The 25,364-nt window shown below is 43.5% G+C and overlaps 1 protein-coding gene across 50 annotated transcripts in view; it reads right to left on the bottom strand.

The window, feature by feature from the left end:
• The window catches only part of MYT1L (myelin transcription factor 1 like), a 448,087-nt gene that overhangs the window by 288,565 nt on the left and 134,158 nt on the right, over positions 1 to 25,364 (bottom strand). For all 50 annotated transcript variants that reach the window (XM_070571805.1, XM_070571813.1, XM_070571850.1 and 47 more), the window contains exon 3: positions 23,794 to 23,907. The gene's annotated coding sequence lies outside the window, so the exon portion shown is untranslated. The remainder of the gene's footprint in view (positions 1 to 23,793; positions 23,908 to 25,364) is intronic.

Genomic DNA, 25,364 nt, shown 5'->3' with positions numbered 1-25,364 from the left:
CTTTCTTTAAAAAATGTATATATATATGTGCTTAACTCGGAAGGTGTGCTCTCATTGGACTCCTAGCTAGTATACAACCTGAATAAATGGCCTTTGGGGAGATAATTATGTAAAAATAAAACTACATCCCAAAATGACCATCCCGGCCATGGAAGCGGCATTGAAGATGTGAAGTGGAATCAGCAACACATTTTCCTCTGAGTGTTTCTGAACAGCCCTTTCCAAGCCCTTTTGTGTATGAAAGAGACCTAAATTGCACTGTAGATAAAAGACGTATTATAAAAATAGTCCTGTCTTCATGGCTTCCTTCCTGTTGTTTCTGAACTTGCTGCATTGCAATATCCTGGTGGGAAAAAAGGGTCTCCCGAGGGCCAGATTTAAATAGAAAAAGTGAGGGAGGCTAGAGCACCATTTTAAAATGAGCGGGGTAGATGATGATATAGAAAAGAAAGCAAGCTTTGTCTCCCAATTAAAAATACGTATATACTGCTAGAAAGGCAGATCTGAAGTGGTCGTTTTCTGCTGACAAAAAAAATACTTAGGTAAATATATAGATATTATTCATGTAACATATAATCTTTATATAGTTATATAATATATAAAATATAATTCTAATTTATGTATTATAAATATATAGAATTTAATATATGATTTTGATAAATATGCATTAATTACATACATAAATTTGGCTTTAAACTAAAGCAATTTAGGAGAGTTTAAATAAGGCAGATGATGCCATCCAAGGATTTTATAAAGTGGTCATTTCAAAAAATGAAGCATTTTCCAGATGACTCCTATCCTCTTTGGAAAATAAGGAAACCCTAATAGTATGTACAATCCCGCCACAGGTGAGGACAACCTGCAATATTTATGAGCTTATTTTCGTGTGTTATCAGAAGAAGTTGCTGGCTGGTTCCAATGACCATCGCTCAAGTTACACAGCAGCATGTAAGGCTGTAATACTATGTAAGCACATCTGGAGAGGGTTTTATATTTTTTCAAATAATTTTCATGAAATATTATGAATTTGGCTTAGAGATTAGTACATCTTTTTCCTTTCAACATCAAGGAAATGGATGTGATGGATGTGTTAGCGTCAGGGTGAAATCACGTCCTCTGGAACCAGCCATCCACACACCGTGCTGGAGTGGTGCTGACAGAGGGATGTCCCGGAACACGGGAGTATGGCAACCTCTGCCATCCTCAGTGAGCACACTGATGAGGAGGGGACACCTGATCTGCCACCTCAGTGTTGCACCCACTTCTCAGAAAGCCCACAGATGGCACCATGACCACGGGGGCTAAAAGTCACGTCTGTAAATGCTGTGGGTTGTCCCTATATGCAAAGCAGGCTCCACCTGTCCAGGAGCTACTGTTGGGATTCAGGAAGGAAAAAATGCCAGCGTTAACAAGGGCATCTGAATAGTAAACATTTCCCATTGTTTCTGTGCTTTCTCTTAATTTTCCTGCTGCCTTCCTCCTAGATTAATCAATGAGCTGACATCTACTTACACACGGACTGAGTTAGACACGCCATCACTTTATAATGGTTTCCTTTGGTGCTTCTGCAACAAAGCACTGGGAAGTGCCCAGTGTGACCTTGAACGTCCTCCACAGCCACCGGCACTAAATATAAGGCTCTTGGTCAATTTGATACATAGAGCAGAAAGGAAAGGATCTGTAGTACTATTTACTTCCCATCTGAAACCATCTCAGCCTAGCAATGGCTTCTAGATGGCATTTCTCAGCAATAAAACTCAGTGACAACTGGGTCCTGCAGTTATTAGCATTCAGAAACCATCCGAAGCTGCAGCTGAACCCCAGCTGCTAGCAGGCTTGAAAAGATCCGGTGCCTTGCAAATCTCTCAGACAGAGGCATTTTGGAGACGAGCATTCCATGACCAAATCATGTTCGCGATGTAAACTCTCCTTCTGATGATAATGAATAACACAATCAGACAGCCATTTCAGCCTGGGTGCTTTCAAGTCTGCACCAGTGTCGGTGTCAAACAAAACCCTGGAAGGACTCCCGAATAGTGCACGGTGGCACCTGCATGCTGATGATGAGGGCTCCAGGCCCCTGGGCAGCTACCTTGTGGAGGAGTTAAGGAGGATGGGGAGGGAGGGTGTAATCTCCATCAAGAGCCATTTCAGCTGTGCCCCAGGCAGGGTTTGTCCTTGTGAAATTTGAAGGGTGAATGAGTCACGTGAACCTATAGCTCACTCCGCTGGGGCACAAATGCTTTCCAGCAGAAGCCAACTATTCTTCCATCAAAATTTCAGCTTGTGGCCTTAAAATGACTCCACAGGAGTCTGAGTTCTTTACATCCCAGAGGACAGGAGGGCATGTGGTTCAGAGGTTGACAGCACACCGACAGGCTGCCAACCTCTTATGAGAGGAGAAACAGCAGCCGCAGGCACGAGCAGCCAGGATGCCTGCGTCCCAGACGGGGACAGCTGGGGCACATGGCAGGTAGCTCTGTCCACCTGGGACTGCCCGCGCCAGACAGCAGTTCACTGTCACTTCAACACACAGGTCCATCTGGTGCCGTGTCTCCTGGCTACCAGAAGGATTTCCAATTTTGAATTTTAACACACTTTGCCTCTCACTTTCCCCCTCAAGAAAGAAACCCAGACACCGCAGACTTTCAACTCCAGCTGAAACCGTAGGTTTAAGAGCCAGACAGAGAATTCTGCTAGAAGCAGTTAGTGAGAGGCCACCTGAGCGGAGAGCACACCTCTCATTTAAGAGGATGCAGGACCATACCTCGCGCCTCCTCCAGGGGCTCACCAGTTCCACGTTGCCTGGTGCCTGAATAAATTATCTGGAATATTGAGGAGAGTAGCAGAAATGTCTAACGATGATTTCTTTATTAAAGGCACAAAGGAAAGGCCTGAGTACGATATGTATTTCCCTTTGTTCCCAATGAAACCAGAGAGAGAAGTCAAGGGCCGAGGGGGAGCCAGGTTAGAGAGTGGGTGGCGTTTCCCTGTCTGTATTCTGCAGAGCACTGGGTGTTAGAGGTTCCACAGAGATGTCCTAGAGTCAGACAGGGCTGAAAACACTGGGTAGACAATGTGAAACAGGTCTTTCCACTGCACAATTTCTTAAAACTTGTAATAAGTTAATGCGCAGTGTGAATCTCCAAAAGGCAAACATAGTCTTTGGTGTGTCCAGCTCGTGGCATTATGGAATGCTCTTTGTCTTGTATGTATCCTGCTCAAGGAGCATCATACAGTGTCCTTGTTATTAAGTCACAGACTCGCCCAGGAAGCCGTCTCCTCCTTGGTCCTGCTAGTCCCATCCTGCTGGTACAAGCCTCAGGCTCATTCGATGATTTGATATGTTCTGGTGGCTGTTGTAACAAAGAGAGGACAGTGTCCCACAGAATATCTCCCTTAGTTTTGTTCTGTGCACGCTTACTCTTCCTCCCTCCCTCCTTCCTCCCTTCCTCTTTCTTCCCTTCCTATTTCTCCCAATTGTATTCTTGAAAAGAGAAAATTTAGCAACATATAAAAATCGCATAAAATTACCCCTAGAGATGCTGGTAAGGTCTAAGGTAATTTAAGGGGAAAATGTCTTTACAAAATAGGAGAAAAGAGTAATGAATATAAAAAGAGAAGAGCACCAAATGCGAAGGAAATAATAGACAGCTGACACTGATTATGTACTTTCATTGTGCTAAGCGCTCTGTAAAGAGTATCAACAATTAAATGAGGCACCTGTGAGGAGAGTGGAGGGGATTTACTTGCCCAAAGGCACGTCAGCCCAGTGGCTCAGACGCCATTTGAACTCTGAGTCCACGTTCATTCCTCTGCCGAGCTCTGTACACAGTCAGCTTATCCACTCTCTATTCCCTTATACCGCATTCTGTCAAATTGAAGGGAAGAGGATTAAAACCGCATCTGGTTCAATAGCACGCTCCGCATCGGGCCCTCTGCTGGGCTCTCCACATGAACTACTTCATCCCATCCTTTCAACACTTCTGCAGAGAAGGTAGTATTACTCCCATTCACAGAAGGAGAAACGGAAGACCCTGAGAGTGCGTTACAGATATGGGCACGACCTCGTAGCTGTTTGTAAAGAAGCTGAGATTTGAGCGCGAATTGTGCTGCAGCCCCCCGCCTCCAAGCCTGAAGCTCAACCTGTGCTTTTCCATCTCCAATTCACTGCTTGGGTTGGTAGCGTCACGTCTCCCATCTAGACCATTGTGGCCCAATCCCCGCCCGACTGTCTACGACCGTTAACTCGACCGCTGTGTCATCGGAGCAGGGATAAACAGCCGAGTCCGCATCCCGCTATCTCCCTAGAATGTGCTTTTCCTCTCACCTTGCCTTGCTCTCTGACTCTGCCATCTTTCTCTTCCCTTTACGCTGGGTGGGACAGAGGGCCTAAGGAGGAGACAAGGAGCTTCACGCCGAGGGCAGGGAGAGGAAGAGGCAGCAGCCGTGCGGGCGCTAAGTCATCATGACGGAGAGGTCTTTAGAAACCAACTGGGAGAAGGCTACCATTGTAAGGATTCTTTGAAGCGTACTTGCTCCCGGACCAGACTATCCTGTATCTCCAGGAAGCAGAGAAAACATTCAGATATAGATGAACTGACTCTTCAAATGTGCTGACAATTTATGTTTCGTCTTAACTTTTTGACATATTTTAAAACTAAGTAAAGACAGTCATTCCTAATATTAGTAAGAAAATTCAATTCAGATTTTAGCTATCCATCTACCACAGTAAGTGAGGTGATTTGGAAAGAAATAAGCCAGTATTTAACTTGAAAAGTGTAGTTTGGTGGCCAAAGTTGGAGTGCTGTCTGCTTCTCTATCTGAGTTATGTTCGTCTCTTTCCAACAGACCTTAGCCCACCACCAGTTTTATTTTGTTTTTTTGAGGAAGATTAGCCCTGAGCTAACATCTGCTGCCAGTCCTCCTCTTTTTGCTGAGGAAGACTGGCCCTGAGCTAACATCCGTGCCCGTCTTCCTCTACTTTTTATATGTGGGATGCCTGCCACAGCATGGCTTGCCAAGCAGTACCATGTCCACACCCAGGATCCGAACTGGTGAACCCCAGGCTGCTGATGCGGAATGTGCAAACTTAACTGCTGCACCACCTGGCCGGCCCCTCAGCTACCACCAGTTTTGATACAACTGAAATTTTTCCTAGAAATCACATCAGAGATCATGATGATGCTAATTTCTTTTGAGCGTTAACCTAACAATATCAAAATACCTGTTTCTTCTAACACCTTGAATTCCCTACATTATCCTAATGGCTTAGCACTTTCAGTCTTACTTTTCTTCAAAGATGCAAAATATACAACCAGGCTTCTGATGTGGAGGAAGTACCTTCAAGGAATGAAGAAAGGAAGGGAGAAAGGAAGAGGATGGGCAACAAAGGAAGGAGAAAGGAAGGAAGGGAGGAAGGAAAGAAGGGAGGAAGGAAGGAAGGGAGGAAGGAAAGAAGGAGGGAATGGAGAGAGAGAGAAAGCGAAGGAGGGAGGGAAAGGAGACAATTTCAGAAATTTTAAGCACCCTCTCTAAGGGCTAATGTCAGACAGGATGATAAAAGTTTATGAGGGAAGAAAATGCTATACTAAGTACTCATTTACACTCATAAAGTCAGTAAATTGAAAATGAAAACTGTCTCTCTGTCCAAGAAAACTTAGTAGATATCATTCTTTGAAGATGTTCAAAGGAAGAAGGTACAACTTGACCAGCTTGACTGTTTCTCATTGAACGCAGTGCCTAAACCACTTGTGGCTTAAGATCTAAGATTTTTCTGCAGAGCCATAAACCAAAGTGAAAACAGACCATTGCTTTTACAAATATTGGAATCAAAAGATCTTCTCTCCTAAGCAGAAAAAAGGAGGAAATAAAAATCTATGGCCAGCCAGGATATACGTGGTTCATACCTACTTACTCAGGGAAAACAATCAGGGACAGAGTTATTACCACACAGAGCCAATACTCTGAGTACTCTCAACACTGTTGAGTACTGAATCAGTACTCAGTACCAGGTACTGACTATATGGCACACCCCATGGACCTCAGAGGCAAAAGCTGAAAATAGGATTTATTCTTTGCCCTGTAGAAGCTTTTAACCTAGAATTGAAAAGAAACAAGTAAAAAATACTGTAGGAAATGCAGTGTATTATTTGAAATAAGAGCAGTGGAAGTTAAGTTGATTACCAAATCAGTCTGTTGGGGAAGGGGCAGACATGGAGATGGAAGGGGCCTGGAGGAGGTACCTGATGATTAAATGACAAGTAGGAATAGAAGATTAAAAGAAAAAATGTCATTCCAGGCAGAAGTCAGAAAGCAAATGCAGAGGCATGCACGAGCAATGTCAGGCGTCTTTGGAGGCATCCCCAGGTAGCTGAACCATGATATGTCAGGCATATGGTGTGACGTGGCAGCTGGAGAGGTGGGCAGGGGGCAGATAATCATAAACCTCAGACCATATTAAAGATTTAATCCCATAAATGATGAGAAGGCTCTGAGAGACTTTTAGCAGGGGAGTGGCATGGATAAATTTAAATTTTAAGTAGATTATTACAAACGCTGTATGGAGGATGGATTTGAAGGGCACAAAGCCAGAATCAAGGAACATGGGTTAGGAGGCCTTGGAGTGGTCCAGGTGAGAGAGGATGAAATTCTAATCAGGGTGTGAATGTCAGGGATGGAGACAGGTGGGAGAGAGGAAGTGTTTGGAATTGACATCAGAAGGACATGATGTCTATTGAATGAGGAGGAGACACTCCTGTGATTCCAGTTTGTGTAACTGGAAGATGCTGACATCACTGAATCAAAAGGATACAAAAGGAGGAGCCTTCAGGGGAGAGGTGATGGCCTCGTTCAGGCATTGGGTTTGAGGTGGCCAAGAAAGATCAAAGTCAAGATGTTCTTAGATATAAAACCTGGAGCTTAGGTGGAGCAGTCAGAGCTGGGGGTGAAGACTTAAGACTCCTCAGCATGTGGGTGGTACTTTAGGCCATGATAGTGGAAGACATTAATGAGATCCTGCACAGAACTGGGGTGCAGCTGGTTGAGACTGAAGTATAGAGAAGAAGAAGGGAAAAGCAGAGGGTGCAGTGGAAACGGAGGAAGTAGAAAATCTCTTTCAAATGTGATCAATAATGTCAGATGCAGTTTGGAGGCCCATCAAGATAAATGAAAAAATGTCAATTGAATTTGGAAATCAGAACTCAACTAGTGACATTAGTGAGTTCAGTTTAAGTCAGAGAGGTGGGTAAGCCAGTTGGTTAAAGATTGAATGTCAAGTGAGGACATTAAGACTACTTTTTGAAGAGGTTTTGGTGAGAAACCAAGGTGGACTCACTAAGAGCTGGCACCCGGGGTTGGAGGGCGTGGAGAGAAATGGGTCAGAGGGAGATTGGGGGGGGGGCAACCTGAGAGAATACACAGATGAGCCAAAGGGGTAGTGTATTAAAAAGTGGTGAGAAATGGGATGTGGCAAGATGTGGGGGTTGTCGGTGGGATGATGTTGGTGAGAGAAGACGGAGGGAGAGGCAGGCAGGAGCGGAAGAGACAACAGAGGGGTCTGGGACCAGCTGAGAAGGTGGAATGGGGCATGGACGGGTCTGGGGTGCTCTTTGACTGGATGTTTTACTTTTGTAAGGGACTTAGTGGAGGTATCAATGATCGATAAGCGCCTCCAACTGACAACTATGTTTTCCCTTCTACGTATGTGCTTGCACTGGGAGGGCTGATGCTTAACTAGACTTCAGAGGAAGAAGAACCCTTCCTGACATGTCAGTTTCCTATCGCTGGGGTTGGAAACCCAAGCATTCACCACCTGTTGAGTGAGCCACTCTGCCTAAATAATACTGAGATTAATTAAGATTTATTAACTGAATAGCCGAGAAAATTAAAAATAACCTGTGTTGGCACTTGAAATTAATGAGGCATTGATTGATTACCTAAAGAATAAAGTAAATATTATAGTCAAATTCATAACTCTTACCTTAAGACTTCTTTTCTCCAGAAAGTCTTGGGCTGAACTTTTGCAATTGGTAAATTGGAAAAAATCTACCTGCAGCGTAACCACCAAATATTCTAAAGTATCGGAGGAAGGTCACTTCTCTCTTGGAAGTGGCTTAATGTCATTGCTGGATATCAGAAGCTTTGGGTAACGTGACTAGGACTTATTGGCTACAAGAGCAAAGTCTTGGACCTTCAGAACCCTTAGAACTTTGAAGGACATTTGAACCCAAATGTGTCAGACATTGAACCCAGATGCAGTATGTGTCATCTCATTTCTTCTCAGATCACCATGCATTATATATGAAGTCAAACTTGCTCAAACCAATCCATCTGGGAATCAGGATTTGGACCCAGGTCCGTCTGACCCCAAAGTCCTTGATCTTTCTACTGCAATAGATTGCCTTTAACTTCTAAACTTTCTCTCTCATCAAACAAAGTGCACTGAACACAACATAACCTTCCTTGGTGACTACAGATATTTTGTCCATCATGCTACTGAGCGAGGCCATGATACCTTCATGGAGCAATCTAGAGCCATTTGTATCTTTCCTCAATGGCCCTAAACGGCTCACTTTTTGAATCTGATACCAACTTTTTACAGCTTTATTTTCTGTCACTATCCTGACTCACTTCTGTTGACGAGTGTTGGTTTCAGGCATCTGTGGTTCAAATCCTCTCTCCACCATTACTCTCTCTGCGGTAGACAGACCTCACCCTTGTAAGCCTCATTTTTTCCTCCTACACCAAAAGAATATGATATCAATTCTAGACCCTAACTAGTGGTCTAACGAGAATATCTAACAAATCACTTAGAGGTGTCTGGTGCAGAAAAGATAGATAAAGACATTTTAAAATGTTATTATTGTTGCTGTAAATGTGCTGCTTCTTACGAAGTGGATTTGTAAACTGCATAATAAAACCTGTTAATCTGGTAAGAAAATAAAATTTAGACTAACCAGGCTAGAAAGCTTTCCCAGGAGGATATTTACGAACTTCAGCTCATGGATTTGGGGACATCTATTTGGTTGTCTGGAACCTGTCTATGTTTCAGTGACCGCCCATGTTTTCACTTCCAATCTCAAGAGAAGTCTGCCAGGCAGTTCGGCTCCCTCTCGGAGCTACGACCGTATTAAAGAACAAGATGGGTCTAGCATCCACGGTGGGGGCAGAAATAAGTTATTAATCTTAAATTTGATGGAGCTACCACCCTGATCCTCCAATGACAGGAGAACACACAGCGCTGATTCACAGACAGAAATCTGTTTCCTGATGACTTCGCCTCCTCCTGTCCTCTCTCTGCCTCTAACACCCAGGTCCGGAAAGGAATTGTGCTTGGCAGATTAGACCAAAAAAGATGAATCTACTCTCAAAAGTTTACATAAGCACATGTAAATAAACTGAGAATTATGTGTTTTTATGTAAAATATTCATAGTAAAACTCAGTCTATTCAGTTCTCATGAGCTAGTGTGAAAAAAAGTATAATTTAAAAATTAAATGAGGATTAGAGGTTTATTGTGCTCAATTCATTGGAGCCATTAAAGTGATTCCATCCTTCCGACAAGAGCACGGTGCTGGTTTTCTCTTTTTTTGTGTCTGTCCTTCAATTAGCAAAGCTGGGGAGGGATGAGGTGATGCCTTCAGCCCCGATACAGCCTGGGAGATGGGGTGGTCTCTGGGCCGCTGGGAGAGCCTGACGTCAGGGGAGGAACTCCTCCATTTGGGGAAGAGCAGATTATCCTGACGTGTCCACAGAGGCTGGGAGATCCCTGCTGAGATGAGGGAGCTGCAGTAATATGTTGGGGGAGATGGAAAACAAGCACCATCTAATTGGACCTTGTCAAGGTTTCCAGTGAAAACAAACTTTTCTTCTTTGTCGTTTGTTTCTATCAGTTCGGGGGGAAATCTATGATTCCATTCAAGCCCATCTAGACACAATCAAATTTTGATCATGTCACAACTGGTTTGGCAAACATACGTTCCAGTGAAATGCTGGTGAAGTAACAACAGTTCCATTTACACAACTGTGGCTTCTCACTCATTTAGAAACACGGAATTCAGAGACATTTTTATGAAGTAAAAAAATAAAGCAGATAATTGAGTGCCCTAACTTCTAAAATTGGAAGAATAATTATTAGCTTTGTTTTTAGGTTTTATCTCAGCTTTTAAAATTATATAATGAAATTGAACAGTGTAGGTGAAAGCACTTTAAAAAGGAAAAATGGGATATATAGATATATAGCATTATTATTCTTCATAACTTTGCTTCCTTAGTTTAGCAAGAACATATCAGGTAGTTCCCGATTTTACCAAGCAATTGAGCAAGCTTAATACATGCAAGGATTAGACCTCTGGAAAACAACCATTTAATAACATTAGCTTATTATTCTGAAGAGTTTCCTGTCATTCTAGGGGAAACAGCAGGGATTGTAATTAATAATGTTTAGTGGTACTCTTTCCATTTCACCACAGTTTTCACAAAGAACGCTATTTTTTAAGGTCTTTTTTTGTTGACAAAGTCAGGGGCCAATGAGAAGTTCAGACGACATATGCAGTGGATGTATGAGGAAAGACAGCAGGTGAAAGTTGAGAAAAACATACTAGTTTTGTGAATATCCCAAGAGAGCAAAAATGCCATCATTGCCCTCCTTATCACTGTCTGTTTTTCTTATAGGATGTGGATGCTTTGCTTTGCTTTCATTTAATTTTAAGAGAATATATCTGTTGTGATAGAAGTATTTTTCCATGCTGAGATTGTCATCACAACCAGCTAGTCTTTGGGATTCTGTATGTGGCTGTCAGCACCTTTCTTACAAATAGACTGGGTTTTATTTCCCTAAGCCTTTAACTCCAGCAGACAATGGAGCCACAGCGCAGACTCTTCAGAAGCTCAACGTCATAGAGACTTCAGATTGGGGTCACACACTTATCTCTGGAGGGGACTTTGCACCTGGATCCTTATTCTGTTCCTGGTCCATGGCCCTTTCCTCCCTGATCTCTCGAGTGATCTCCTTGTAGAGACTACGTTTACGTTCTGGGTGGGCCGGCAGCTCTGATGGCTGCATTTAGTTTGGGACACTTGCCGAAGCCCACTTATCCTACATCACATCTGTCCTGCAAGCCGGTGAGCGAGAGGTCCAGACCACACTGTGTCCATGGCCAGTGGGATTTGGAGCTTTATTGGTGAGACCAATCTTGAATAAGCCTTGGCTCTTATCAGACAGATTTAAAAAAAAAAAAAAGGCTTCTGATTCCCTGTCGTTGTTTCCTGGAAAAGAATCTACAAGGAACGGTTTGGCAGATTCACAGGGAGCTGTGAAACAGCATGCTTGGCACGAAGTCACCTCACCAGTAATTTGCATGTTCCAGGCTGTCATCCTGGGGCTGCTCCTACAAAACCTGCAGGGGCCTCTCAGGAACGTGCACAACGCACTGTCCTCCTTTACGCTCCCATGCCTGAGAGCAGAGGCCACCAGCCAGGCTCGGGCAGGGTCCTGAGTCACACTGGAATGTATACAAGCACATGAGGCTCTGTATTGGGTCCCCTCTCTGTCCCACTGTCCATGCACACCATGCACGCATGCTTGCACATGCACACATGCAGGCACACATGTGTCTGCCCACATACATATGCATAGGCAAACGTGGACACACAAACACACATGTGCGTGCACCACACACACTTGAAACCAGATATAAAGCATTGACATCAACAGGGAGGGCTGAGCAGATAGCAGCGCTGGCTCGAGACGGCCTGTGTCTCTCTCCGACAGGCGGGTGGGTAGGGGAGCCAGGGCCTCTGCTGCATTGAAGGGCCGTGGGCCAGAGGGAGTAGGTGCTGAAGGCCTGTGGGCACAACCAGACATTTGTACACTTACTGACAGGGCTTTCTATTCCTTACTGCTGTCCTGGGACTGGAGTCAGGGAAAATAAACAGCCTTTTAGAGGAAGAGGTTTAACTCAACATCTGAAAGAGCTTCTTTTACCGTGAAAGGAGGAGTTCGCCTGTTCATGTCTCCAATTAACAAGGACAGACCACCTTAGCCAATGGCCAGCGCAGCGACAGTGAGAGCAGCCTGAGACATCTGCCCCGGAAGCAGGCAACCGGATCTCCAAACGGGGGAACACTCAGGGAGCAGGAGGGCTGTCAGCATGGGGATAACGGACCCGTTTCCAGCCTGGACTGCACACACAGGGAGGAAGGGAAGAAGGCGGTGCTATTGAGTCCTCCTGGGGACTGCGACTCTAAACAGGCTCAGGAGTCTGGGCCTCTGCTTTCTTCAGGCCCCTGCACTCCTGGGGGGTCGTTGTTCATGCTGAGCAGACCCTAGTTTACACTGCAAGTGCGTGCTCTAATTCGGTGCACAGGTGTGCATGAAACGGTGGCAAAAGGGGTTCAACCAGAGGCTGTGGAAGCTCCCTTTAATCATCTGCGCAACAGGCGTGGCGTGGGATCTGAGCTGGCTTCCCTTATCAGATTGCAGAGGCTCTGGGAGCGGCGCAGAGGATGCCACTGAGGAAACGCGCCTGTGTTCAGGCCAGCGCCTGTTGTCCACACGCCCATGGACATGGCCGACCGAGCCAGCAGTGAGGGCCAGAGTGGGATGCTTGAGCAAGTGGGCATTCATGCCCCTGCACATCGCTGTGGGCTTTAAGCCCTTCTCTTGTAAGGATGCAAAAGCCATGAGCAGCTTCTGGACGAAGCCTCTGGCAACCTTCAGCCCCAGGTAACCTATCCGGTGACCTTTAAAAACCCTGATGCTCTTCCTTTGACTGGCTACACTCTTCATCTAGACTTGGTGATAACTGGGGTTTCTTTTGGAATGTGCTGCTTTTCTTCTTTCTCTCCTCACCCTGAGAAACATGCAATAAGCTGCAGTGAACTCAGCATCCGAAGTGCTCAGACACTGGGCTTGGGCTCGGGGCTGGACCACCTGGAGTGGAACCAGGGCTGCCACTTAACAGTCGGATGACCATGAGTAAGAGACAACCCACCCCTCTTCACACCCTGGATTCCTCATCTGCAGACGGGAGTAAACAGAGTGTCAACCTCATGGGTTGTTGAGAAGTTTAAATGAGATAATGCATGTGCCAACCACACCCCACATAATGATCTGTAGGACTCAATAAATATTGTTATTTTTGTCATCATCATTATTAGTGTGTACACAAGAGACACTATGTAAGCTTTGCAAAGAAACCAATAATCCATGAGACATCAAATTTCTGCTCCAATAAGTGCCTTTTCACTTTTTGGAATTTATAGTCCTCATTGAAAGAGAAGGGACGTTGTTTTTCGAGAAAGAAGCATTTATCTTGCTTTCTTATACAAAAGGAGCCAAATAGTTGATGAAGGAATATTTTCTTTATAAAAGTATTCCAGCTAATAAATGAGGAAGGAATGACAGAATGTCATTTTATAAACCTGAGTAAAGGTAGGATTCAAGTAGTGAGCATCATTGGCTGAGCATCCTTTTCAACCATAAGGTGAAACATGGGTGCCTATGGATCAACTGTAACATGACAGACAGGGAGACAACCAGACACTGCGCTCTTCCTCCTCATTGTGATGAAACAGGAAGACGCCCACAAAATCACATGGGAATCTGCTTAGGTCCCCTCTCTAACCACTAGTTTGTAGGAAATACAGGGGTCGGAGGAACATGTCAAATGACAGCATAGGGATTAAATCGGCGAAGTCCAGGACAATGCCCCAGATTTACAACAAGGAGGTTATGAGAGCCCAGAGTGGGAGGGACCCAATGGGGGGTTCAAGTCACAGACCAACAACGTGCTCTGTGGGCCATATTTGGATTCTGAGCCAAAGAAACAAACTGTGAAAATAAATTTGTGAAACAGTCTGGGAACATTGAATCCTGCCTGGAGACTTGATGACAAGACTTTTTTAAAGGTCTGATCGGTGGTCATGCTTTTGCAAAAAGAACCTTTATATTTTAGAAACTTATACTGAAGTGTTTCCAGCTAATGTTCTACGCTAACTTGGATTTGCTTCAGAGTGACCTATGTTTGGGGAGCAAGACTGAGTACAGTAGAGATGAAACAAGCTTGGCCATTTATGAAGCTCGGAGATGTGTATTCGGGGTTCACAGCCACTGTCTGTGTGTCGAATCTTCCATAATAAAAAGATAAAAAGCAAAAAAAAAGAAGAGTAAAAAATATTTTAAAAAAGAGGAAAGACGAGTAATGATATTTGCCAGTTTACAGGTGATAAAATTAAATATATATATATATATATACACACACAGTCAGTCGTGTGTTGCTTAATGATGGGGCTATGCTCTGAGAAAGGCATCATTAGGTGATTTCATCATCGTGCGAACATCGTAGAGTACACTGACACAAGCCTAGGTGATATAGCCTGCTACACACCTAGGCTCTATGGGACTCATCTTATGGGACCACCGTCATCCACGTGGTCTGTTGTTGACCGCAATGTTGTTATGCTGCACGACTTATCAGGCTCACTGGGCCTGCAGTAGTGCTGCAGGATTGAGGTGGGGAGCCGGCTTCCAGGGGGCCTCACTGAAGTGGGACTCGCCAGCCTGGTGAAATGGCTGTGGTTCATGCAGTAGCTCTTCATGAATGTACATAAGAATTGTGGGGTATTTTTTTTGAATTTTGGTATCCAGGCCCTGTTCTTAGAAATTACAGTGTCATAGGTCTTGAATGGAGATCACAGATCTGTATAAAAAATCACCCTAGTGATTCTAATGAGTTGGTTCTGGACTACTCATTGAAAAACCCTGGTTTAGGGCCAGGCACCTCTGCCTGTATTGCAGAAGTAGACCCACGCAGGTGGTTGACTCTCAGGAAGGATGCACATTCACCAGGCCCCAAGTTCACAGACCAAGGTTTAAGGGGAAAATCAGCCTGAACGTGTGTGAGGAAGACAGAAATGACATTAGGTCCTGAAGAGTTGGGTCTGCCAGCTCCATGTCCCTTCCTGGCAGGCAGACCTTGGCGGAAGCCTGATTGTATTAATGACATTTATGCAGACAGAATGGAACCAGGAGAAGGGAAGCTGGTGGGACAAAGATGTTTGTGTTGACAGGTGGTCCACGGCAGCTATGGCCTTGCTGACTTGCCCGTGAGAGGGCGGTGGGCACGGTGCTGCGTCTCTACTTCCCAGCTTCCCAGGAGGCAGGTTTGGAATCTGGCGTTTGATTTATGACTAATAAACATTTTATCCTGGCCCCAAACATCCTGTATGATCCTCAAGGCCCTACTGCTTTCTGGAAGACCACGGAATCCAGACGGCAGAGCCACAAAATGAAGGGGCAGCCCGACCTGCATCAGATTGTGATATGAGCAAGAGATAGACTTTACGGTGTCCTGCTTCCTGAGTTTATTTCCAAGTTCGTCTGTTAAACATCGCAGTCTGTCCTGACTGACTCAGATGACAGTAAGGTTTACAGACACTGGAAACAGTCCACCACTCTCAGGTGGCTTTGCACAGGTCTACTTCGACAGGTGCTTGGAGTAATTTGATTTGCCACCTTTCCAAGTTCTTGGGGTGTGGACCTTGTGATGACCCTCACATTGCTAAGAATGCAGCTGTTATCCTACCTGCTCAGGTTACACTTATTCATATTTCCTTAGGAGCAAATCATCAGTTGCAAATATCTGACAAAGCATTTTAAAGATTTATAACTGAAATAGAATTTATATTCTCTGCTTGTCGTAGTGAAAAGCAAAAAAACAAAACGTTACAAACAAACAAAATTACTCTGACATTCCGTGCTGTCACCCTTTGGCTCAACCTGTCTAGGGATCTTGGGAGGTACCTAACACAGAGAATGGGACCAGGCATAAATATTCTAGTGTGTAGAAGAAAAAAGCAAACCTGTTGCTTATCTTGTTCGTTGAAAGATGTACACTTTTTCCCCCGTGGATTGTCAGATATGGGGTAATATTTAATGTAGTAAACATAATCTCAGTGCCATCCCTATATGATACCCAGTTTTATAATTCAAAGACATACACATACATTTTATGTAAATATAATTTTCTTTTGGATACTGAACAAAGAATAGCAAGCATGATTTGCCTTTCTTAGTTAGTGGTTTCACTTATTACGCTCATGCATGAGTGCTGTTGCAGGTTCCAGGCCAGGCTGGTAAGTAAGTTTTGTTTGTTTGTTTCTTCATAGAATTATGTCCGTATTTTTTATCTTCTATTGTTCTCCCTGCCCCTTCCCTTCTTTCGTTTTTTCCTTCCTGTGGGTTTACTGATTTAGATCCTATGAATAAACTCCTCTCTGGGATGCCACTTCCTGGGACCACTCGAGTTTCATCTTTTCTGATCTAAGGCCATTTACGCCCCTGCCTGGGTGAAGGCTGCCTGTACAACATGGACAGGGCACAGGGCAGCGCTGATCCCGTGCGGCTTACCCGTCTGCTGTGGGGGTCCCAGCTCCCCAAGCCCCAACTCCTGACTTCTGGGTAACGGGGGCATCAGCACTGGTTCTTCTTCTGTTCTGTTTGCTTTCCTATAATCAAGACCTGGCACAGCGCTCACATGCAGTAGCCCCTCAAGAAGCACTGACCGACTACCCTCCCCCTTTGTTTTCTGTGTGAGAATGCACTAAAAGTAATACATTTTCTTTTCATAACAAAATGTTATGTTTTCGACAATTTGCTACGAATTTCAGAGTGTGTAAGAGAAAAAGATGAGCTCTTGATAGAAGGTGGATGACGTGTTCGGAAGAGTGTACATGCTGTTTCCAAAAGGAGAGACGTCCTGGATCACGGGCCTTTACAACTGCATTCCCATGTACCAATGAGCACACTTAGCGTCCGTCATAATAAGGTTTATTTTAACTATTCAGGAGCTCAACAAGCAAATGCAGCGTGATAGAGCGGAAAGTCCACTGGCGGCTCTGCCACCAGTAAGTGCTTTCGGCTTGGAAAGCCTGGCCCTGTGAAGGGGCTGCTTTTCCTCCTCTGTGGATAAGGGAGTGATCAGGGCTCATCAGGTGATGCCACAATGCATCTCGGGTGGAAGGGGTACCACGGGCTCTCCTGGGGTATCGGGCCCGGGGCTCAGAAAATTCCACCCAGAAGACAGCTTATCTTTACTCAAATAGTAGAGGAGATTCTGAGTTCTATTCTCTACCTGTAACATTTTTAACGAATGTTTAAAAAATAAATGTTTAAGAAAAATAGAGGCAGTAGTTTACCTTGTGTTTCACGGACCATATTATATACTCACACACACAACACACACACACCATACACAGAGATACACATGCACACCCCCCCACACACACGCTCACACATTTTTCTGAATCTTTTGAAAGTAGGTTACAGACCACAGCAACTCAAACCTAAATTCTTCAACATTTACTTCCTAAGGAAAAAACTTCTACGTAACTTGTGTAATTCTAACAAAAAAAGAGTTAATAATGTTTCCATCATATCACAAAATATACAGTCCATATTCACATCTCCCTGACTGTCCATAGACATTCTTTGTTACTCTTGTACTGTATAAAACATAATTAAGAGGTAAGAGCACTTTCCCTTTATTATTCTAAAGAATTTTCTCTATGACTGCTGCTATTTTTTCCATTTTCTGTCATCGCATGGTTATTTCCTGAATGTTATTTTAGAAAACACTGTCTTTTAATTATTTTGAAACTTTGGCCTTTAAATTATAACTCTCTTAATGAATAAGTGAATAAGCAATGATATAGTTTCTTATTTTATGTTTTGTACAAATCTTACAGTATATTAGAAAGAAGAGCACACATGAAATATTGTAAGAACTATGGGAAAAACTAAAGTTATTTAAAGGTAATTGTGTTTAGTCCATGTCATTGTTAACTATGGAAGCTGCTGGGAGAATTTCTCTCCCTTCTTTTTTTTGTTCCTCCCTCCTTTCCTGCTCCCTTCCTCAGATTCCCAGGGTCCCTCCCTCCTTCCTGCCTCCCTCCCTTTCCTTCCTTTTTTCCTTCCTTCCTTTACATTTGCAAGGTTCTAAAATAAATAAAAACGGAATAAAAACAATGAACTCCCCTAATCCTGCCTGTTTCTGTATAGTAACTATACGTAAACATTTCTATTAGCTTCTCGTCTGTCTTTCCAGAAATTTATATGCAAATACAAGCAAATATATGTGTGTTCATATTTCTGCTTCTCTTCTGCATCTCACTATTTTCTTTAACAAGATATCCTTGAAATCTTTCTACATCAATTCATGCAGCGCTTTTTCATTTTTTACACAGCTGCGTGGTAAGTGAAGGCACTTTGATTTGAACAGCAGAAAGCGTAACACAGATGTAAATCAGACTCCTTCTGCCTTAATCTTTTATAGCGAAGCGAGTATGTCTTGGTTCTTTATGAATAATAATGATGATAAGTATGACTTAAGGATCTTGAGCTGTGCACTAGCCACTGAGCTCTATGCTTTATATGCGTTATTTTACACCATCCTCAGCAACCCTACGCAGCAGAAACCACGCTCCTATTTGATAAATGAAAACACTGAGGCTCTGAGAGCCTGAGTGTGTAACTCCTTCCTGCTTTCAAGCCCGTGCTCTGAAACACTTTACAATCTCTCCTCCCCATTGGTCGTGCTCTGAAGTCCTTGTGTTACAGAGTCCACACCGCCTCAATTTGCACACCATGCTTCACGACCTCTGCGGCCACCTCCCCTTCTCCCTCCCCCGGTGCCCTGCCTGGCTGAGACTCTCCACGGCTGCCTGCCCTCCTTCAACAGCCCCATGTGGCCCAGTTCTTCCAGTCCCTCCACCCCATCTTTGTCAGGGGAACAGCGTTGTCTCCCCTGGCTTGCACTCGCCCGGGGACCCTCGCTGTCTACAGAGCTTAGCCTGAGCTCCCAGCACTCATGTCCTCTCCTGCTGCCACTCTCAAACCTCTGGGTCCTTGCAGGTGCTGGGGGGATGTCTGACATATCTATGTCTGTCTGAAAAGCGGGAGGCACCCTTGGAGTGCGGCCCAGGCCTGAAATCTCTAGGACCCTACGTGCCTTCTCCAGGGGCACTTGGCTTCTCCCACTTGTGGGGCTGCATTGCCTGCATTATACTTTATTACTTTATCCATAACACTTTTATAGCTCTTTTCACAGCGTGTGGGTAGTTTTCAGGGTTTTTTTGGGTATGTGTGCCCCCCGCCATGAAATAGTTAAACATGAACAGCTTTGTGGCAGAATTCTGTAATTCCATATTTGTATCTATGCTGTCTGGCATGTAGTAGTTGACTCAAAAATGTGTTACATAAATGCAAAAAATTATACATTTATGTATATGGATGGTATTTGCAATAATTTATTCAGCTATCCATTTTATTTAAAAAATAGGCATTTATTTCCTTTAGATACATTAACTATACTCCCTTCACTTGTACCTGTAAGAAACACTTAAGAAAATAGAAGACCTCAACTCATGGGATTAATGTGTGTAGATTTATGACTATGGACCTTTGCAGAAAAGTAAAGAAGGGTGTTCAAGAAGAAGACACGGAAGCAGGTTGTTTGATGGAAAAGGCCAAAGATGGTGTATGAGGGAATGCATTGAACTTCGTTTAAAATAGAAATAGATGCACATGCCAGGAAGTTAAATGGAAAATGATGGCATAAAGTGAAAAGTAAATCTTCCTGCTAACTTTGACCCTCCCAGTAAAGAAAATCCCCATGCTTTGTTACATAAACTTCGGGACACCATACAGACGGCTCTGTACCCTGCTTTCCACACTTAACATTTATCAGAAGTCGTTCCATATGAGCTCCTTATAAATGGCAAACACATAATGACACGTCTTCATGCGGCACAAGCATTTATTCACCCATTGATGAGACCGACATCGGCTGCCCGATGACACAGCCAGCACTGTGCTAAAAGTTGGGCATACAGATTTCTCTATCATCAGAAGCCTCAAGCTCTCTGAATGCCGAGCTGAAACTGAAAAGTTTTGGATAAAGATGCTGAGATGGAGAGGGAAGGACCTCGGAGTGTTTTACTTCAAATCCAGAAGCGATGTTTCTAGATTGTTCAGGGATCTGTGGCCTGCTGGCAACTCTCCCTTTTCCAGGAGCTGCTTCTTCCAAGAAATCAGGGAGGCTGGATCCACCTTAAGCCTTTCTAATGCTGACCCCCAGGGGATCCAGTTGGCAATGCTGCTCCTCAGGAAGCTGCAATCTGGAAGGGAGTCGGGGCACCTGTGTCTGATACTCAAAGGCAATTTACTGCCCACTTCAAAAACAGCACAGCTGATCAACACGTTAAAGTATCTCCTGTGTTTCAAGGACTACATTCATTTAATCCTTATAGCAGTCCTGTTAGAAGAAATTATCGTTCCCATGTAACTGATGTGGAAACTGAGGTTCAGCTTCAAGGAGTCAAATAACTTCTCCAAAGGGACACAGACAGTTTAGAAGAATTAGGATTTGTTCCCTGGTCTGGCTGCCTCCAGCTTTTTACCCAGATTTCTGCTTGACACTAAACTGCTTGTGGGACTGGGGACCTTTCTTTCCTGAACTGATTAGCAGGCACACATGTCTGTAGGTTGTGTTTCTACCATTTTTCTACCCCTCATTTTCTTCTATTCTGAAATAATTTATTAACTGCCAAAGTACTGCTTTAAAGATACATGCATTCTAGCAAATCATTTCAGTGGAAAATATCGATTAATGTTCTGCATTTTAAATAAACGATTTATCCTACTAGCTCACATCCCCAATAAGAGGAAAAGGTTGAGACATTTATAAAATCTCTTTTAAAAAATAATCTATGACATCATAAGTATTTTCCCAGACTAACCCCTTTCTCACGCTTCTCATATATAATCTATTGCAATTTGAAAAAATTCTCTTTTGTATTTGGTGTCTTATTTCCTATATTTTTGTTTTGGAGTTACAGAGTTTTGGGACAACAGACTGAATGGGCCGCGTTTTACCAGATTGTGTGGTTTTGCCCTGTGCTGTCGCTCGGGCCTGCACTGCGACGTGGTTACTCGCACCAGCGTCGCTGACTGCCCTATGGAGTATGTCTCTTTTGGCATTGGGGTTTGACACACATAACTCCTTGTGTGTCCAGGTGGGACCATACCCCTGGGTGTTGGTTTTAATTTGATTTCATATCATGCAGTTTTCCGGATGATTTCAGGAAATTTCTTGGCAGGCAGATTGATATAGGGATGAAAATACTAGAACATTTTCTCCTCTTTAAATCTTACTGGTTTTCTGGGTTCTGCTCTCACTTCCACAATATAACCAATCTCTTCTCTCTGGCCTCTTGCCGGCTCTGTGCAGCTTCTCTCTCAGCTGGATCCTGACCACTCAGCTCGCACACCAGCAAAGGGCTTGTCTGTGGAGCGACCTGCCTATGGACAATGATTTGAGACTCTGTTGTGTGATTTTCCAAGTAATAAAATTTGAGAAGAGAGTGAGAGTTATATTCTATTTTCCTGAAATGACTGCAGTTACTTAGGAACTGCTAATTTAGTTATTTACCGTGGGCTAACAAACTACTGCCCCAGGGCCAAATCCACTTGCTGCTGATTTTGTCAATAAAGTTTTATTGGTACACGGCCATGGCCATATGTTTACATAGTGTCTGTGCCTGCTTTCCCACAACAATGGCAGTGTTGAGTACTTGTTTCTGAGACCAAATGGCCCACAAAGTCCAAAATGTTTACTATCTGACCCTGTACAGAAAAAATTTACCCCCGATGATCTATGCCATCTGATGGTTCGCACATCTTCATTTTGTAGACGATCATGTGAAGATTTATGCTTCGTTCCCAGAAGCTATTGTTATAACTCATCAGGAATCCCATTTTGGTATGCTAATCTGTGTTTTTCAACCTACTGTTTTATTTCATCACCCAGGGACTAAAGTATTTATGACATACATACCACAAATATATATTGATTATTCCCTGAGGGCCAGACACTAGTCTTTAAAGGATGAGAGAATGGATAAAAGATATCCAGAAATCACAGAGGGTACCTGGGAGCCTCCTTTGCCCTTTGTGCAGCCATCTCATGTTGGTCTTCATGAGCATCATCACCACAGCACAGCAAGTGAGGGACAGCGGTGACGCAGTGAAGACCGCGTGAAGTTACACCCATGAAACGTTGCAAGTGAATCATGGTAATATTGGTTGTGCTCTTGCTATTATCACTACCATCTGACTGGTCTGGAGGCCCCCAGGGATTTTCAGGGCCCCGTGAAGCTCTTCTTTCACTCAGAAGAGTGTACCAACTCCAGGGCCAGCTGGGGGTGATCAAGACAGACACACAGCAAGAGAACGGACCGGTTGGTGGCTAAAAGCACGGAACAGGGGATTCGGGTCTGCTGGAACCTTGGAATGTCTATATCCTCTTTGAACAATTTCAACTTGTTCTACCCACCTTGAACCTGGAAACACGTCTCAAAATCAAATGGTATTCTTCTGTTAAGCTGATAAGCCTATTCAAGGCCAAGTTTGTCCAGTGTAAACACAGATTTCTCTTTGAAAACTAGGTTATTCTTTTTCATTTTGTTTATTTCATGGTGAGATTTGTATTTCAATGTTTTGTAGTACGCGACGTCGATAATCATCCTTTCAATGTGGACATTTAACTCCATGCCAGAAATGCGAGTTTGGTAAATTTATAAAGCAGACCCATATATAATATTCCATTAAACATTCTTTAACTTATGACTAAAACTCGATGAGACCAGATGAAACGAGATAGCCTACATGTATGAAACACCTACAATTCAGAAATTTTAACTGACTTTAAAGTCAAGTATGAGTTTAACACTCAATGTGAATAGTTTTTTTTTCAACTCCGGGGAAATGATAATTAAACATAATGCCTCCCCAAAACCGAACCAATGAGGGAAAGTGAATAGGGTAGAGACGAGAAAATAATTAGAACAACTGTGACCTATTATACCAGTTCATAAAGCTCTTAAAGACAGCAGCACCCACAAGGTCGCGGCACATGGAAGACAATCCCAGCCTTGCGTTTCCACATAGCAGTAAGCAGTTCTATTATCAGACAGGCAGTTGAGGGAGTCAGCAGACAAATAAATTACTGTTGCACAGTGAACCTTAACAGGGAAGCCCGTTTTCCTCACAGAGCATCCTAAGAAATTACTGTTTCACCAGATTCTTCTTATTTTTCTCCAGCAAAGTAACATGTGTGAAATGCAGTCCTGACTGTGGGTCTTGAGACCATCACACTAGAGCCTCTGAGATCAGCTGTGTGCGCACATTCAGAAGCCGAGACTGCAGAGGGGAGGTTTAGTCACATTCCAATCCTGTTGACCTCCAGCCTAGGAGAGTCCCTAAAAACACGAGCTGCCTGGGCAGCAACCACTTGGTTGTGTACCAAGCACTTACCCCATCTCTGAATCACAATGACTAGACCTTACTAATCAGTTACTTCTGCAGCAAGTGTGGATTTTGTTTGCAACAATTCAAAATGAAACATTTGCATTTGAGCATCCTGGTATCATTTCCTCCCCACTGACCATCCTGAGGACACCGCACAGCGCCCACAAGGAGACACCTGTCTTTCCTGCCCTATAGGGTTTTAGTAGCAAAAACAAAATATGCATCATCTAATTTGACTGCAAATGGCTCTTTTTAGCACAAACTGTCTGTTTGGAAACCACGCACAAGCGAACTTTTAACTGCCTCCCAGAAGTCAGGAAGTACCAGGAAGCTGAGAGGAGGGAAGTGACTTTGAGCACAAAGCGGGTGGGGCACAAGGGAGAGGATACATGTCCACAGTCCCTAGAGTAGGGTTGAGGCCGGTACCTGAAGTCAGTCCTCTGACCGCTGCTCTCAGCGTCCGACTTGGCTCCCTCAGTCAGTCAGAGTTCGGAGTCGCCACTGGACGTGATTTCACCACTTCTCCTTCAGGTTCATTTTCTAAAGGACAAAACAACAACAACATGACTAACTGAAGGGAGCAGAGGCCGACAGGAGCCTCTCCTTTGTGCTAGTGTGCTCACATCAGAGTTCCGTTTAAGGACAGGGAGCCATACATTTAGAAAGCTGTGAATGATGGTACTAAGAAACACTGATGGGAAGGCCATTGTGTACAAGTAGAAAATGCTTCTATATATTTAGTTAATTTACCCTGAAATCCAAGATATTGAACAGTTTTAAATACATGTCTAGGTTTGAAGGTAAAACTAAGTGCACTGAATATTTAAATGGACCAATTATTAGCTAATTTGTAAGATTATTGCTTTCCGAAGGAGGGTGTGGGGAGGGCAGGAAGGATAAAGGGGGTCAATTATATGGTGACAGATGGACACTACACTTTTGGTGGTGAGCCTGCTGTAGTATACACAGATGTCCAATTATAACATTGTACACCTGAAATCTATACAATGTTATAAACCAATGTTACCTCAATAAAAAAAAGATTATTGCCTTCTTTAACACTTTGATGCAATTAAGAAACAATTTAGTAAGTGAGAAATATTTTCAATGTGAAACTATTTCTTGGAAATAATGTGATTTCATTCATAACCAAATACAGTCTGTTGGTGACAAGGGTGTTTCTAAATAGCTCAATTTTATTTTAGTAGGAGAACAACAAAAGTCATCTTCTTTAACGTACATTTACAATTTGTGTATTAACTCTCTATCAAGGTTTTCTGCAATATTGTCTCCGGATTAAGAACCATTGACTGTTGTAATTTGAAAAGAGAATACCCAGATTATTTCAAACTATACTGTCAAAGAGAGAATTTATTTTTGTTAAAAAAGATAAACTAGAATATCAAAAAGTGGAGAGAGCTGGGTGCCTCAGTTGTTGAAGCCATTGTTCCTGGTGCAAACCTCCAAATTCAGAGGCGCTCATTAAATTGAGTCTATGGCAGTAACAGAGGAAGTGTTAATGGGCAGCAGTGAAGTGTGTCAGGCAAGTGAAGAGACCCTGAGGGCTCTCCGTGCTGCTTACGAGCAGCCACATGCCGCAGCATTACCGTAAATCCTCTAAAAGACACTGTCCCCCACTTCTGGTGTGTTACCTCGCAATAAAGAAAATATTCAGGGTGCTTAGCAAGTAGGATTGGAAATAAGATAACACGCAATTTCCTATAAAATACACAGGCAGCCTATAAAATGCAACCATAACAAGTTTTATTATTTTCCCTAATAAGAATTTACCAAAACAAACACATAAAGAACGGAATAATTCGGAAATATGCACACGGAGCTAGAAAGGTTTTAAAATTACCCTGAAAAATCATGGTTGGAAAATAGGATGAGAGGGAGTATATTTTTAGTGTGTGTCAAAGTCTAGAATCATCAGTTTGGAGTTATTTTGTAGTATTTTAAATATATTAAACAAAAAATAGCCATATTTTTTATGT

Source organism: Equus przewalskii, chromosome 14, assembly GCF_037783145.1.
Source record: "Equus przewalskii isolate Varuska chromosome 14, EquPr2, whole genome shotgun sequence".
Taxonomy (NCBI): domain Eukaryota; kingdom Metazoa; phylum Chordata; class Mammalia; order Perissodactyla; family Equidae; genus Equus; species Equus przewalskii.
The sequence above is the reverse complement of the archived record's forward strand: the minus strand, read 5'-3'. Positions and strand labels throughout refer to the sequence as shown.